This window comes from Parasteatoda tepidariorum, chromosome 2 (assembly GCF_043381705.1).
Source record: "Parasteatoda tepidariorum isolate YZ-2023 chromosome 2, CAS_Ptep_4.0, whole genome shotgun sequence".
Classification (NCBI taxonomy): domain Eukaryota; kingdom Metazoa; phylum Arthropoda; class Arachnida; order Araneae; family Theridiidae; genus Parasteatoda; species Parasteatoda tepidariorum.
Genome location: NC_092205.1, coordinates 20640113 through 20652622, shown reverse-complemented (window position 1 = coordinate 20652622; position 12510 = coordinate 20640113). Strand labels below are relative to the sequence as shown.

Sequence of the window (12510 nt, the reverse complement as noted above, 5' to 3'; positions counted from 1 at the left end):
TCGCAAACGATTTTTTTAGTCAGGGTCATTTTCTTGGTGCGGAAATGCCACTTCTGTTGTCGTCATGAAAAGGCATGAATTAAATTTAGCGTCCATAAAAATGATTCCTACTGATATAATTATGAGCAAAAACAAATTTACGAATTATGAATGATACAGCAGCTATTTAAAATTTATTTATTTATTTATAAATTTTTTTATTTATTATTTTTTTTTTTTACAGTTTGCATTTAATTTTTATAGAATTTAGTCAGCTTTAAAAGATGAGAGGAGTTTGTTTCAGACGCTTGTTTTTTCTAAAATAACTTTCTTTTCTTTCTAATTTTACTTTCAGTTCTGAAAGCAAACCATTGACACCGTCGTCTTTTAGAGCGCTCTGTCTGCAACATGTTGTTGTATCGTCAAGTTACAGATATTCGGAAAATATTTTAATCTACTTATTTCTTTTGTTAAACTTTTTATTTTGATATATTTTCTTGTTTCCATATTTGGCCTTTTCCGCATTCAGTGCAGATGTTTGCCTGGTCGTCTGGAGAGATGCATTAATGCTTTCTCCTAATATTTTTCTTCAACACAAAGTCTATGGAAAAAACTCCTTGCCTCCCAAAAAGTGGTAGCTACATGTAAGCGGTCTTTCCTGTAGATTTCACTGTAATCACTTTTTGTTCAATTCGATTCAATTGGGGGGGGGGGACCCACTTAACATGCTTGCAGATAAGCGATTTAATTGACACTTAGGAAAAAAAAGAAAACTGCTTGCTGTTTTGGAGCAATAAAAAAAAAAAAGGTCGTAAATAGAAATGATCGCTACACAGAGGTGGTCTTTCTGGAGGTTTCACAGTAGAGCAATAATAATTCACAAAAATAATTTTTAAATTGTGGTGGTAGATAAGGTTATTTATTTTCCTTATCCTAATTATTTCTTGTGACTCTGTAAATAATATTAATCGTTGGTTATGTTTTGAAATAGTCTTTTTTTTCCATCTGTTTAAAAAAAAAAAAAAATAAAAAAGGAAAAAAAAAAAAACTCAACAAACTGAATTATTTTATGCGACAGTCTTTTTCAAAATTTTATTAAACTATGATAGAATTCATATATTGAACGTGAAATTACTTGTTAATGATGACTTAAGAAATTATCAACAACGAGTATGTGTTTCATTTCAAAAAGAAAATTCATTTGGTGACAATGTACTTTTTGAATCTAGAAATCATCACAAACATCTATCTTCTAGAAATCGTCACAAAATACAATAATTTCAAAAATAGTTTTTTCTTCAGCGTAAAAATTATTTCTTTTATAATTAGTGTCCTCTAAAATTATGTATTTTCTTACAAATAAATATTAAATTTCATTAATTTTGGCCCAAATTTCAAAAAGAAAATCATTAAATAACCATATTTGCAGTTCAGAAGAAAGCCACAACATTAAGAAGAAAATATCCCATTTCATTTTTAAACTTCATTTATGTGTATTAATAATATTTTTGGCACAACGATGATAATGATCATGCGTATAATGATAATGATTGTACGATGATAATGATTATTTCGTCTAAATAAGAATTAGGTTTACAATAAGAAACCTAATAAATAGATATTATAATATTATTATAATATTCCTGCAAAAGAGCAATTAAGAATGTGATGTATTTTGCTATACATTTTTACAAAAGCGCAAATGCCCAAGATGATTTTCTTTACAATTTAATTTAATTTAATTACGCTGCTACCTTCGCCACCTTCGATTTTGTATTAAATTTTTATACTGCGCTCACTTTATTTTGTGTTATATTTTTTATTTTTTATGATAGTGTTTTTGAATGCGGCCTCTTTACTTATTATTTTTGCTTTTCAGAAAAAATAATAAGTAAAATAATTGTTCGTAAATTAGGTGGAAAAGTCCTTAGAGAAAACTTTTGTAGATTTCACCTCAAATCTGTCACACAATAAAATTATGCTAGTTATATAGTTTGGAGTAAGTAATTTAAAACTGCACTTTTTCCTATTTTGCGATTCTTTTGAAAAAATTCAATTTTATTATAGTTTAAACGAATGAAAACTGATTTGGATGGTGCTAAAAAACTTTTTTTTTAAACATAAATTACTGAAAAACAAACAAAATAAATCTCCAAAAAAAATAATCTAAGAACAGACTAAGATATAATTTTAAGGTATCCGACTACCTTAGACAAAAGTTTAATGCAATTAATATTGCATAATTTCAATAAATATATTTAATAGAAGGAAATATAAAAACACACGAAAATTTTTATTTAAAGGGAGTTTTTCGATAATATTAATGGAATTAACCAATTAACGGAAAACAAGCCACACAGAAAACTATTATACGTACCGCAATCAAATTTTTTGAGCAGCTTCGTATCCATCTGAAGTACTGTGAACCTCAACTTAAATGATATAATGAAACTAATAAAAATTATAGTGTGTTAAGCATATTTTTCCAATTGTTTTCTCATTTTTTTCGCATTGTTTACAACAAAATATTTCATAGAAAAAAAAAAGGGAAAAAAATGCAGTTATCTGTATTCTGGAGGTTTGTTATATTGCCACAAATACAAGAAACATTCACTGAAAGTTTAAAGACAAATTTAAAATAATTATTTGAGTTATTTTGGCTTTCGTAGACAAAAAATTGCAAAATTTTTATTTCGAGAAAAATGTAATTATAGTGTATAATTGCATTTTAGTTGGAAATTATGAGCGTTTGGAAACTGGAAGTTGCTATATTTTACAGATGGCACATTATTTTCGCACATTTACTTTGTTTTAGTTTAATATTTAATTCCTGGAGTTTTCTGTAGCGATATTTTAAAGTAGTTTGCGAATACTGCCAAGAATTAATAACTTATTTAGCATTCAGCACAAGATTTTTTGTTAAAAAAAATCTTATAATATTTTTGTGTTTTAATATACATGCATAAATGAATCTAAATGTAATTTTTGTTAATATTTCGGAAAAAAATTAAAATATTTTTATAAAATGATGAATTAAAGATCATACGAAACTTTTCAAGTGCTGCCAGTAACAACAAGCCGCAAAATCTTATTAAAATATAATTCAGATTATTAGCCGAGAGTCTAGGAGCTTTTAAAAATTAAATATTTCAGGGAAATATTCACATAAATAGAAATGGAATCGAAACTGTTACCTACTTCCGGTTTCGTTTTTGTAATTTCCGGTAAGTTTGACAGATCATCTATTACTAAAATTATTATAACTAAAGTTCTATTTGGCGTAAAAACAACAACAAAAAGATTCAACTATTAGAAGAAGTGGACAATATTGTTAGGCAGTAGAACAAAAACGTTATTTTTTGTCAAAATATTCGTTTTTATGGCTGTCGGATACAAATTACCTTTTGGGGAAAAAAAAAAAAAAAAAGCCGACGAAAAAAAAAAAAAAAATACTTCGGAATAGAGTATATGCGAAATATTCGATTCTCGGAAAAAAAGGTACCGGAAAAAATGGTGCGGAAAAAAAGGTCCCGGAAACAAAGGTACCTGTGTAGGGAAAATTCTGTAGGGGAAAATATTTGAAATGAGAAGATTAGATTGAAGCGCTTTTTGCTGTTCCTTGCATCTTTTTTTTTTTTTTTTTCCGTGTGTCGCGCGTTTTCAAAGTCAATAAACATCCAACACATAAATCCTCCCAACTTCCCCGATTGGCTACTTTAAGCCTCACATTAGCAACTTCTTCACAAAATATAATTTAAAATAGAAAATAACACATTTTTCACTTAAAAAAATTACAGAAAAAAAGTGAAAAATTATTGAAAAATTTAAATAGTATCTTCCCGTTTTAAAAAATAATCAAAGAAGAATAAATAAATGAAATAAAATTAAAAAAAAAAAAAAAAAAGAGCGTAATACAATCAACCCATAAGTCCCCCCCCCTTACCCTTCTCCTTACCTCAATGATCTAATCTGAATTATTACAGATAAGAAGAATATTCATTGAAACAGCGAGAAGCATTCATGCTGCCCAGAAAGCGAAAGGGGAAATACCCCTACATATTTTCCCTATGGTGGTACCTATTTTACTGGGACCTTTTTTTCCGGGACATTTTTTCCCAGGGACCCTTTTTTCCGTTCCTTTTTTACCGGGACCTTTTTATCCGTCTACCAAATATTCACCATCAGTTAATTTGAGAAAATTTAATAAAAGGGACAAATTATATTTAAATTTTTTTTCTTCACGTATCCAACCCTTCGACAATTGAGCTCAATTGAAAGAAACAAGGTGAAATCTTTTCGATGCAAAATAAAATCAGTGCGAACATAAGACGAACTCAACTGGAGAAAATTGAATTTAGTTATTAACTTACAGTAATTTTTTAAAAAAACTTTTAATAATCCAGTAAAATATTAACATCTTATTTCCATTAAAGTTTAATTATTGTGTAGGTAAAAATATGCTGATTTTTATAATAAAAAAAAAATCAAGTTTTTGTGGAAAATATAACTACATTTAAATTAAAGAATTTTTTAAAACAGTTTTGTTATTACTAATTACAATATGCTTATTAATGTGCGGGAGGTTTTTCAAATGTAATTAACTGAAGTACCCTGCTTTGTAATACTTATATGTTTTACATAATATATTAAGGATAAAATATTAAGCTGGTTATTTTCTTATTATAAATTGAAAATATGCGTTATAATTTAATTAATGCAAAATTTTCCATGAAAAAAAATTTTTTTTACGCTAATAATCAAAAAATTCTTACTTTTACATTCTTCATAAATCTTCCTAAAAATGTGAGTCTATAATTTTAGAGACAAATTTTAAAGCAATAAAATGGCTAAAATTTTCAATTTATAAGAGTTGGTTTCTGAAGCATATTTTACAGAATTATTCAATAAGCAAACATTAAATGTAAATCAAGTAAAATAATTAGGAGTCTCAATAGATAGCGCCACTGATGGAGGAAGATATAGTTTTATTTTCCTTCAAAAAAACAAACAATAGTGCTGCCATCTTGTGTGTAAAGTATGCAATATTTTCTAGGATTCATAGAGTTAACTAAATTTGAACTAGTTTTATTCGATGCTTTAATTATTTTTTTCTAAACATATTAAAATTTCACTAGTTTTTAATTTAAAAATCTCTTAATTTGTAAAGTTTTTAATTTATAAAAATACTATTTAATAATACTGTAATTGTAATTATTATATTTCCCATTAAAGATTTAATTTCAAAATAATTCCAAAGAACACGAACCACTTATTTTTGACATACTTATTTACTCTCTTTTGCTTCAAAACACAAAGCTTGAATAAAATGAAAAAAAAAAAAAGATCATTCTTTAAAAATGTACTTTTTATACTTTGAATTACCTTGGTTTAAAAATGCACTTTTTCTTGCTAATTTTTAAATCCAGGGGGGCCAAATTTCGTAGTATTTCGTTTGGAAATTATTTCTTTTGACTCGAGTTTACATTAAATATTAATATCAGAATACTTTACTTTTTAAAATAGTTTACAGCCCTTTGGTGAGTTTTTAAATCTGGACACAGCTCGATTTAAAAACTCCAGCTTCGAGTTTATGTCTAGTTTTATTCAAATTGTATTAAAATTAAAAATAAATTCCAATGGTAGAAGTAAAAATACTTTTTATTATTATTTTAGGAATGTTTTTTTAAGGTATTTAAAAAACTAACAACTTAGGAACTTAAATCCTTGCGAGGTGTTTCTCGTGATGGCCGTAAAGTAGCTACTTCTAAACAGCTTTCACAAAGCTAAAAGAATCTTCTCAGTTACATTAAGCAGAACATAAGTTTGGCCGACTAAAGTCTCATTGTTACATACAAATTTTATCAAAATTGGTAGCAATAAAGTAGGGAACACTGAAAAAAATTTTAAAACATATAGCAAACATATAAATCTCTTTAATAGTACAAAATTAACTATTTGTTTCAAGCAATTTAAATGCACGGTACGAATAAATATATCTTTTTAAAAAGAATAGTCTAAAAATTTAAAACAAATCTCAAGTCATTATACACTTTTAGGTGACACAATAAAAGGCGCCGAACAGCAAACTCGAATAGTTCATGAACACAATGCCAACAAAGATGCATGAAATCTCGCGTCGCTGCAATGTACGATGCAATAATGCTAATACAGAGGACGCATTCCATGAATCCCTTTACGTACATCATGAAGAATAGAACAAGAAAATGTCTCAAGATGTCATCCTGACCTTTAGAATTGTACTGGAGAAACATACAGAAGGATGCCAGCATTACTGTAAGTGATGTGCAGGATGGATCTCTATTCTACAGGATGTCGTAGACTACGAAAGAGGCTGTTGCAAGGGTTGCTTCTTGAAGAGTTATGATGTGGTGCAAAGCAAACGTGAAAACTGAATAAAAGTATGGTGCAAATATGTATTTGTTTATTCTAGAGTCTAAGTTCAACCATATGTTTTCACTGAAAGAAAAGATAAGTGCACTATTATATATATAGACATGTAACATAATAAGCTTCAACTAATCTTTTTATGTTATTCTTTTATTTAAATCTCTTTCTTAATTTATTGTTCTAAACTAAACGCTCTTTCTCACACTTTAATATTCACAACCTGTCTTGTAATTGATTTTTGGCTTCAAGTTATTCATGAATCAACATTTTATATTTTTCCCATTATGAACCGTGAGAAGGAATTATTTTTCAATCCACGTATTTAATAAACCAATGATAATTATTAAGATTTCCTTTATTCAAAATGAAATATTTTTACGAATTTATTTTGCAAAATTTTTTCTAACTTTTATTGAGGAGCAAAACGATTTTGCGTCACTTTAATTCTTGCTCTTTGTGAATATGTTTTTATAAATAATAATTACGTATAGCCTGGTGCCTGAAACCTGCTTTTTTTTCCAACTCTCTGTGAAGTTCTGATTAGCCGGCAGCGTAAAAATCAGGTGCCAGGCATGAATTATTTAACTTTTCTTTTTTAATTTAGTGATTTTTTTAAGAGAAAGAAGGCAAATTGATAAAATGGAAGTTATTTTTTAAAAAAAATTAACAAAAGTCCACAACGATACTATGTTAACAATAGAGTTTTTGTTTTGCATTGAAAAAGAATCGTCAAAGAAAAAAACTAGGTCTTCGACAATGTTCGAGATCAACCTATATGCAATCAATATTTCATTTGATAATATTTTTTTATATATTGATCTTATTTTCATTGTTTTACAGATATGTTTATTTTTACAATTCGAAAACTTATTTGCTATTATTGAAAATTATTTTTTCTTGAGAAATTTCTTTTCAATAAATTGATTTTTTTGATTGTCATAAAAAATGCTTAGGAGAATTATCTTTTTCATTGTCTTATGTGTTTTAGTATATATATAATTTATTGATTGTATGAGTAAAATTAAAATTTTTGTTTTAATATTTTGCTTAGGGTTAAGATAAATAAGTTATTGAAATATTTTAATGCTTTTTTTCTTCTAAATTAAATTATTGAAATTTATTTTTAATGCTTGAATGCCCCTACGGCATGGAAATAATTATAAATTAAATATGGATGTTCGTTATAATATGGAATATATAAATATGGAACATAGTTCGTTCACCAGGAGTTGGCACTTGGCTCCGCCTTCATCACGTGGTATCTGACGATACTATTTCTCTATTTTTGGGAGAAGGATGAGAACAATCCTTGTCATGGTTACTATTTGGCGATCGTATGAGAAAAATATTTATTTCACTATCTTTATGTGCATTTTCTTAACATTAAATATTTCATAAGTTTGATAATATTTCTCTCTTTTAAGTAAATAGTTTGTCCTTTTTGAGACCTTTTGCTGGGAAAACAGCAGTTTTTAAATTCAAAATAGATTTAATTAGCTGGAGTAACGAAAGGTATAATAGCAGATGATAAAGCAAAGTAAGCGACTGAAAAAGAATTCACTGTTTGCGTTTGGTGCTCATTAAGGGTGTTTCAATTTCAAGAGCGGAGATGTTTCTCCTCTTACTCCCGCGCTGAAATGAATTCTTCGTCTGAGGAGGTGGAGCCAAGTGCAAACTTCTGGTGAACGAACTAGAAATGTCAGAAAATGTTAAAACTAATACAAATAACTTGGAAAATAAATTAAATACTAGTTTTCAAACTTTAAATTTTTAATGAAGATAAACACGACTAAAATTCAGACATTTTCATAAACAAACCAAGTTTCTTATTGCAGAGAATGAATTCCATAATTAGGATAATAAGAAGATGAACAAACACAAAGTGACAAGAAATAGTATCCGCAGACACTCAAAATGAGTTCAAAATATAAATGAAAATGTTAGAACTAACTCTCGATTGTGACTAATAAAATTACCAATTAAAATGTCGACACAAAAAATACTTTAAAAAATACACAAGCTAAAATTTTCGAAAAATTAAATGTCCGAAAGAGAAAGAAAAAATTTGTAAATGTAAAACAAACAAAAGACATTCTGTAACTTAACCAAACTTGCATTTTAGATTAAAAAATTGGAAAAATAGCTAGGTCAGCTGAATTTTAAAAACTGATTAGGTCAGTTTTAAAAACTGATGTCATGATGTAATTTTAAATTATGTAAAATGTTGTAGTCCAAATCCATCATATCTTGATTTATATTAGATTTCAGTCAATTTCAAAATCTTCTACTAGAGCGGAAAACCATACGGTAAAATTTGTCAAAATCTTTGCAATTAGAGCAAATTTTTAATTATTTTGTAATTTTATAACTGCTGTTGAACAGCAGACCCAATTTTCGTGTTTACGATTTCTAATGTTCATCTTAATCAGCGTTGTAATATTGAACCCAATCCAGAAGACAAGGAAACTCTTGGATTAAGGATGGGGTGAAATTTGCCCTCGTGGAGGACTTTTTGATGGAACTAACCCGTATTTCCGTTACATGGAGAGGAAAACCACGAAAACCTCTCCCGGTTAGCCTGATGGCAAGGGGATTCTAACCCATGATCCGTCTACCACTGAGGAGATTTCACGTTAGCACTGTGGTCGGTGCAAGCCGAATGAGGATTCGTATCGACCTGCCATTGCCGGGATTTGAACCTGGTCACCTCATTGGGTGGTGAAAGCTCTATCCCCTGAGCTATCCGGGCTCAGATCTTTTAAGCCGTTCAGAGCAGATATTGATTAATTCCATAAAAAAATGGGAAAAGCTATGGAATAATGAATATAATCTTTTAAATTCCCAGCATAATATAAATTTTGTAAAAAATTTTTTTTTTGCTTAAAGGTGTCGCTTTTTGCAATTTTGAAATTTAGTATAATACTTAATATAAAATTTTTTATATGATTTCTGAGATTATAAATGCTATTTATATGAGATTTAATAAAACTGATAATTAGTAACTGAACCAAATGCTTCGTCACTAAAGTTTTTTTTTGAGGAAAGAATGAATCTAATTGCGCAGTCAACGGCTTAGATAAAACATTTATATATTTTTTGCTTATAGATTATTGAAAATAAAAGCTGTTCTTTAATTACCTCTCATCAGACAGATTTTTAGAATCCATGCCAAAAAATGAACAAAAAAAATATAATTTAAGTAAGAAAAAGGCTATAAAAATCTAACAAATCACTACCAAGGAAAGTGGAAATACGGAATTGAAACCGATTTAATTGTTGGAAGAAACAAAAGGGTTTAAAAGCAATTATTAGAAACATCTCAAAGTTTCCTAAGACAATCAAACCAGTTTTCACATGCTTTCAATACTCCTTCCTGACTTTAAAAATATCTATAAGAGCTGCTCTTACATAACCTTTTGTATAATTGAATCCTTAATTGGATTATACTTGGACGCAAATATTTGTTTGCTACTTTAGAAACCTAGTTTAATAATTTCCTTATTAAAGCAAATATTAGAAATAAGCTTACTTTTTGAATTGTAATCTCAACATTATGAATCATAATATTGTACAAATTTACGATTTAACAAGGAGCAACATTGAAATTTGTTTACATTCAGGACAAACACTTTTATCAATTTATTAAATTTCAAGGTAATGAAGTTTCATTTAATCGCCAATATTACTACAATCGACAGTTTACTGTGGGTCTAGCAATCTTGCACGATATTCTGGCTCATTATACAGTAGTATATTTCAGAAAGAGAAATAGAAATGAGCAAAAATGCAAATATACACTTATTTATTTGATTCAGAGTAACACAATTATTTACGTTTGCTGCTCAAAATATGAAATATTAAGGGACCACCGTCTTGAATATTTATAAATATTACTGAAATTAATTGCCTACCTTAATAAACAATCCATTCTAAACAAGGAGCTAAAAATTAAAAAGTGAAGATAAAATACTTCGAACTTTTTTTCTAAAGTTAAAGATTAGTACATTAAACGCATTTCAAAGCGTATAAAAAAGTTTTAAAAATAAGAAAAGTTGAAAATATTTCGAAAGTTCAGGTCTTAGTTGCCAAGTTTTGACCATTTCAAAATAACCGCATGCCGGAAGAGACGAGAGGTTAATGGTCTTGGTCTACGACAAAGAAAGTAGCAGGTTCACGCCCTGAAGTCACTAAAGAACTTCACTTTCGAGATTACAACTCGTTGGTTCTGTTCAATTATACGCTTACTAGCCTATTATTCAGGTAAAACCAACTTCATAGAGGATCTAATAACAACTGTGGTTTCCAGTAAAGAAGTCGCAGGTTTGTGGCCACTAAAGATCAGTGCTTATGAATGAATTCGGGATCGGAACACTCAAATACGCCATTTGGGGAGAAGATCGGTTCCATATCTAGAGCATGGGAATGTTGCATTGCGATTTATTGTTTTATTGGTACAACATACATTTGCAGGCTCGTGTGCTCAATTAAGGTTTATAAGCCTTTGTCAAGTAGAAGAACAGATAGCACAATACAAAGAAGGACATCACAAAGAATACATCCAGGGGTAAGGCAGGATTCGAACCCGCCACCTCCACGTTTAACAGAGCGTTTGGCGGACGATACCGCTCGGACAGGGAGGCCCCTTGCATTACAATGTTTCCTTCTGCCATAATATTTTCCCCATTCATATTGCCAAATATCTATCTAAAAGTTGCACGATGCTTTCTTTAAGCACTGTGTTTAAGGCAATTTTGAGCTTTTCCAAGATAGAAATTAATGTTCTGTAGTTCATTTACGTCGGAATTAGAGCTTCACAATGGGCTATTGGCGACGGTCTGGGAAACATCTCTAAGGAGGATCCAAAGACATGCCGTCATAATTTTGATCCTCTGCAGAGGGCATGGCCTCCCCGCTTCGGTAGTCCGATGACCTGCACGCGAAGTCGAGTTTTCGGTAAAACAGTTTAACGAGGACCAATACTGCACACCCTCGGTCTCTACGCAGACTGGTCCAAGTGGTCACAGATCCGCACACTGACCGCAGACAGTGATGCTTGACTTCGGTGATCTGCTGGGAACCGTGTCTTAACGATCAGTCCACTGCAGGACAGAAATTAAAGTACTTCCAACTCCTATGACTATCCACATGCGAATAGTGAAAGCATTCCTAGTGTTGCCCTAGGTAGAGTTCTGCTACGCACCTCCTGCAACCCATTTCGATCACCAATAATTTACGAGCACTCAACAGAAGTAAGACCATTTCCGAGGGGGGCGAGACACCACAAATTCGCATTCCCGGACAAATTCGTAAGTTCGTGACTCAGCATCAAAGAACCTAATTGCTTATGCATGATTATCATAAAAGTAATTAATCGAATTAGGATCAATAAGTACTTGTGGTAACTAATTTATGCTGCTCTAGAGCTGTGCAGTGGGCAACGTTCGGGGAAACATTCCTGAGGATCCATGCCATCCCTGTTTGGATCTTCTGCAGAAGGGGTGTCTCCTCCGCTTTTCTAGCTCGATCACTTGCGCGCGAAGTCAAACACTTTACCGTAGAACTATTAAACATAGACCGACACCCTTTGTCCCTTCGAAGGTAGATCAAAATAGTCACCATCCACACACTATCCACTCCAGTTATGCTTTACTTCGGTGATCTACTGGCAACAGTGTCTTTTGGAGCATTCACACTGTATATGATTCGCATATGAGATTGTACTTGCCTGAGATTGTACAATGCGATTTACGCCCGCGCAGACAATTCGTTTTGCATATAGTTTCGAAACATTCGCATGCGTGTCTAGGGCAATCGCTTGAAGTGTGAATGCTTTCTTACGATCAGTCTGTCTACTGTGGGACGTTAGAATCAATGAGCTTAGTGATAAGATTTGAGACGAAGATGTGTTGAAGAGGGCTTTGCACATACTATTGTTCATTTGTTTATGCTACACATATATCTGCATGTTTGTAAGCTCGTTGCAGAGCATACAAATATGCACAGCTATTATCAAGTTGAAGAATAAAAAGTACAAGCTGTTGTTGGTCATCGCTACGAAGCATGTGACATAGCGGCATAGCGTGGTTCGAACCCAGTGCCTGCACGCTAAAGAGAGTTAAGTGG

General features: G+C 30.6%; 1 long non-coding RNA gene across 1 annotated transcript; it reads right to left on the bottom strand.

The window, feature by feature from the left end:
* Positions 1-5894: 5894 nt before the first annotated feature.
* On the bottom strand, positions 5895-10796 carry LOC107445226 (uncharacterized). Its single transcript, XR_001584226.3, has 2 exons — positions 10299-10796; positions 5895-6456 (listed from the first exon to the last, which is right to left on the bottom strand). It is a non-coding gene; the product is annotated as an uncharacterized lncRNA (long non-coding RNA).
* Positions 10797-12510: the final 1714 nt, after the last annotated feature.